At 37.3% G+C, this 5,633-nt stretch overlaps 1 long non-coding RNA gene across 1 annotated transcript; it reads right to left on the reverse strand.

Annotated features, from left to right (window-relative positions):
• Window positions 1-1,265: 1,265 nt before the first annotated feature.
• LOC127506118 (uncharacterized) lies at window positions 1,266-3,732 on the reverse strand. The gene is made up of 2 exons (XR_007927912.1): window positions 3,629-3,732; window positions 1,266-3,468 (listed from the first exon to the last, which is right to left on the reverse strand). It is a non-coding gene; the product is annotated as an uncharacterized LOC127506118 (long non-coding RNA).
• Window positions 3,733-5,633: the final 1,901 nt, after the last annotated feature.

The following is a 5,633-nucleotide window of genomic DNA, read 5'->3' on the forward strand; positions in this document are numbered from 1 at the left end:
AAATATATTCCCTTTCATTGCAAGGAGTCAGTCAGTACTCGGGCATCATGTGACAGTGGGTCTGAAGCTTCTGTGATGGGATCCAACAGCTTCTCAAAAACAGAAGTATTGGACTCCCTCTGCTTTGATGGCATCTCTAGAAAATTCCTTATGGCTGTTGTGCCCCAGCAAGAGTAATCTGAAAATCTAACTGACCCTATGGGGAATTAGACACCTTAAGGCTGAGAACATTGAAATTAGATTTGTGTTTTGTGTCATGAATCAAATTTCCCAGATTCGCCATGGGAGAATAGTCAAATCATTATTGATACAGCTTTCTTGATAATATCATACATATTACTGACTGATTTTACTGAACCTTAATCCTTTTTTTAACTTGTGTGGCTCTGAGCACCCACTGAATAGCCACTTGTTTTTAAAATGAATGGCCGGCATGAACCGATTGAGTTTTCTGCATCTAAACATCTGAGGGGTTTATCTGAAGAAGTTCTCAACGATCAAAAGGCATTCTTTTTTAATATGTGCATATGCACATAAGAATAACATCTGCTGCAACAGCCAATCCGTATGCAAGACTGACTCCACTTCCAGGCATGCTCTAATCCACACATTAATGACCTGTCGCTTGGAACACAACTGATACCATTTGCTATAACCTTGCAAATACAGTCACGTCCTTGCCTTAGTGTCGTCATGCATGCATTAGCATGTGTTTTGGTTCCACTTGGTCAATTTAGCCATGCAACATCTGACGAACTATAAGTTTGTTTTCATTCTCTTTCCCAGCATGTGACTTCTGTGCCCTAAAGCACAAATGAGTCAGGCAGGAAACACATCATCCACACCAGATCAGAGTCTGGACTCTCCAGATACAATTAACCTCAGAGACCACGCAGGCTTGATTAGATTAACTTCAGCAGGTTGAGTTAAGTAACATAGTAAACTGTGTTGTCGCTCAGATGTTCCTCTCGAGTATCAGCTTCTTCTCAGATGTTTCTCCTAAAGTTCCTTAAAATAAAAAAAAATTCTTCCCTACTATAAGGCATTCAAAAAATAGTACACCAACAGAATGTCCAAATGCATAGTATTCGAAAAACAGTATAGGCGAGATTCTGAAGTGCGATGGAGACTTCACTATTTCATGAGGCCACAGGAGAGGATTTATGAATGGAGGTGAAGTGACAACTGACTCTGGTAGGTCACATGATAATGACAACATGGCGGATGTAATATGTCAGGATTACATTTATACTACACACATTCATAATATATAGAACCTATTTTTTAATGGTTGTGAGGTAAGTTCAAATTCAAACATAGTACCTACTCAGACATTGAGATTTCTACTAAAACTCTACAGACATATATGAGATTGCAGCAGTTGACTTCAGTTCAAAAGTCTCAATTGCTCTCTTTTTAATCTAGAACAGGTGTTCAGTCCTGCTCACGGTCAACGTCCAGCCCCAACACACATACCTGGAAGTTTCTAATCCTGAAGACCTTGGCTATGTCTGAAATCGTCCCTTATGACCTCATTATTCACTACATTATACATTATGGCTCGGTTCCACAGACAGGGATTAGATTAAGCCAGGATTAGGCCTTAGTTATATTAGGACATTTAAGTAGGTTTTATACACATGCTTTATAAATAAACATTACTGGTGTCCGTCTTGAGACAAAACAATGACACTGACATATTTGAAGATATGTCAGTGCAAATTGCTTTCAGTTAAGACAACTCAAACATGCATTTTAGTCTGGGACTAGGCTTAAGCCTTGCATAAATCATCATAAAAGGGTATATGGGCCGATTTTCAGAAACAGCCTTTGATTAGCTGGTTCAGGTGTGTTTAATTAGGGTTATTTTTCTTGCAACTACATGTTCATAGACACAAATTTGCTTAAATTAGCAATTAACATGTCTAATATTCCCAATATACAGTATTGGTACTATATTGGTACCAATAGTGGGTATAACATTAATATTATATCAGTTAATATCAACCTGGTTATGACTTCAAAACGCTTTTTACCAAAGTGCACGATTTGCAAATGAATATATTTTGGACTTTGCATCGGTTAACCAGCTCCATATGTTTCGCTTTTCTATCATAACAAGCTTGCTCGTTGGCTCAGCTGATACGGAGTTGGATTTAGTAAGAGGAAGCCTTGGGTACGAGTCCGGAGAAAAATGAGTCACGATAAAAGAGATCAAAACAAGCTAAAACGGCACGATTACGGATGCTTTTTATGTCACATTTGCTTTTGTTAACACTATCGGGTAGGTTTAGGTGTAGTGTTGGTGTACGTTATTTTAAAAAATAATGGAGCACTACGCTTTTAGCGCCCCTCAGTGGACATTTCACATTGAAACTGCAGTGATATGTACGTATTGGTAGCCTACGTATTTTGCGACTCTCGAAAACGTTCCCACAGGTATGTTTTTCTCGTTAATATTTGTGTTTGTACAGTATATAATATTTATATATCAGATATTTAATTATACATGCTCATTTACCTTAATTTACATTTAGTTTGCCTTTGTTCTCATCTAACAGTCACTTAAAACATTAATAATTTAATAAAACAAGAAATTTAATGTTTAGAAAATATGACAAAATATGGAAACACTTATTTAGATGGTCCACTTTAGACATTCTACTAAATATAAGTAACTTTGCAACTACATGTCAACTAACTCTCATTAGAGTATTAGTAGACTGTCTGCTTAATATCTGCTAACACTTTATTTTGATGCTCCCCAACAGACATTCTACTAAATATAAGTTACTTTGCAAATACGTGTCAACTTATTCAACTAACCCAAACCTAACAGTCTACTAAAACTTAGTTGACTACGTATAGTTAGTATGTCTAAAGTAGACCATCGAAATAAAGTGTTACCAAAATGGGGTATCCATTTTCTGAATTCACTTCAAATTATCGATTTTAGTTTTTAGTGTAGAATTTTAAAATAGGCCGTAACATGAAAATAATTATTGTCTTACCAGTATCGGCCAGAATTGTAATATTGACACATGCCTAGTCCCAACTTGCACGGTATAGATTTCAACAGATTATATAACAAACGTCAAATGCACATCAGTATTCCAACAACAAAGATCTCAAGGTCAAATCCTTGCAAATTCATTCCCAGTAGGGAGAGGGAGAATGTTTGCTGTGGTTGGAGGGAAGCAAGCGGTGACATATTGCTGGCTGTGAGCGCATCTTCTCTCTTCCCTTCTTTTCATGCCATATATCAGCCATAGCCAGAGTCGCTGTGACAGTAGGTTGTCAGAGCTTTGGCGATGAACTCATCTTCAGTATGTGAGGTTATGATCACTCTGCCATGTTACAGCTAGAGGAGATTGTCACACTCTGTCACACAAGGTCTTCTTCTACAGCTTTAGAACCATGGTACAGTTGTAACACGACAAAACAAACTGAATCAATCTGTTGTGGTGTCTGGGGGGAAAATGAATCACATTGTTAGTTTCAAATCATATAGAGCCAGATGGGTATCTGACAAGTGTACTGCATACTAGAAAATATTAAACTACATAAACAACATATAAGAGTTCATGTGTAAATTATTTTGAATGATGCTGCATATAGATGGAATTACCGTGAGTCATCAAAAGTGTTCGATTTAGAGCAACAGTCACAGCTTATCACCCTGTGGATAAAAATGTACCAGTTATTTTTCCACCTTTTAGACTGCGATCCCCCAAACCCCCAAGGGCCAAACGAGAAGGTAATTACAGATGTAGAAAAACGAGAGTGGAAGATAAGACAGATTTCTTTACAAAAAGAAATATGAGAGCAGCCGTTGAGTGCCTTTTTGTTTGTTGGCCGGCTCAAAAATATCTATTGATGGAACATGAATATGATGTTAAAAATTCATATTATATTCATTGTGTCTACATATTAAAAAAGGACTGTGAAAGATATCTATGACCCTATGTTCTTAATTCATGATCCTGGTCTTATTTTGAACAATTAATCAGTGAATGTTATCACAAAGAAAAAAGGACAAAAGAACTAACATGCTCCGCCTCTGAAACGACTTTGCTTTTTGGCTGACATCATCAAGTCATCTTATTTTTAGCCCCTCCCCATCCAACCACCTGTCAAACATTTTACTGTCCAAACAATGAATAAAGTCAAAATCCCAAAGAACACCATTCATATTGATTTAAATATGCATGTGTAGTTTCACAGCTGTGTGGATTAAATGAAATTCATGTTGCCCTTTTTGACATTTTTTTGAAAGCGTCCAAGTGGCATATGGCCTTTGTGTGCTGAACTGGAAAGATGACAGTCATGCTGTCTCTCTGTGCTGCTGTTTTCCTTTGGTGTGTGTGTAAGAGAGGGAATTTAGAGGCACAACAGAAGTTATCCCTAAGTGTATGACCTATCCTTAGAACACAATGGCATTGCAGTTTCTCTCTCTCTCTCTGTAAGATGAGAAACTAAAATTTGGAAACTAACTGAAATCTGTTTAAGTACCAGTTTAAGTATGTCAGCGACATCTCTTCTCTTCTCTGATGATGTGTTTAGTGGCGTGAGGGCGGGACAACCTGTCACTTCAACTTCAACCATCCAATCAATACCCAGAGGACAAAATCAAGTCCCGCCCTACATTTTTTCTTGCTTGAGAAGCCGTTTTACTCAGATTTATATGTCACAATAGATAAGACAAGATTATTGCAACTTCCGTTTCCTGTCAACTTTAAACTTCAGCTTATCCACTAAGTATATGTGATTTTTAATCTTATATTTAAAGGGTTAGTTCACCGAAAAAATGAAAATTCTGTCATTAATTACTCACCCTCATGTCGTTCCACACCTGTAAGACCTTCGTTCATCTTCGGAACACAAATTGAAGATATTTTTGATGAAATCCGATGGCTCAGTGTGACATTATTTGTGACTACAGCCAAAAAAACAAATAACGACTCAACAATATCTAGTGATGGGCGATTTAAAAAAACTGCTTCATGAAGCCTCAAAGCTTTACGAATCTTTTGTTTCGGAGCATGTATCAAACTGCCAAAGTCACGCCCCCCAGTGGTGAACCATTGAAATTTTGAAACACTTATGACGTAACGAAGCCTCGTTTACTGAAATCATGTGCCTTTGGCAGTTTGATACGTGCTCCGAACCACTGATTAGAAACAAAAGATGTGTAAAGCTTCGAAGTTTCATGAAGCAGTGTTTTGAAATCGCCCATCACTAGATATTGTTGAATAAAGTCATTATTTGTTTTTTTGTCGCACAAAAAAGTATTCTCATCGCTTCATAACATTAAGGTTGAACCACTGTAGTCACATGAACTGTTTTAAATACGTCTTTAGTAACTTTCTGGGCATTGAAAGTGTTAATTGTCTTGCTCTCAATGCAGGCCTCACTGAGCCATCGGATTTCATCAAAAATATCTTAATTTGTGTTTCGAAGATGAACGAAGGTCTTACGGGTGTGGAACAGCATGAAGGTGAGTAATTAATGACATCATTTTCATTTCTTGGTGAACTAACCCTTTAAATTCTTATTTCTTTTATTCTGGGAGGGGGTGACCACCACTGCCTCAGTGAATCATCAAACACCAACCACGGTGGTTCATTAGTCTA

The sequence above is a fragment of the Ctenopharyngodon idella genome, chromosome 23 (assembly GCF_019924925.1).
Source record: "Ctenopharyngodon idella isolate HZGC_01 chromosome 23, HZGC01, whole genome shotgun sequence".
In the NCBI taxonomy this organism is placed as follows: domain Eukaryota; kingdom Metazoa; phylum Chordata; class Actinopteri; order Cypriniformes; family Xenocyprididae; genus Ctenopharyngodon; species Ctenopharyngodon idella.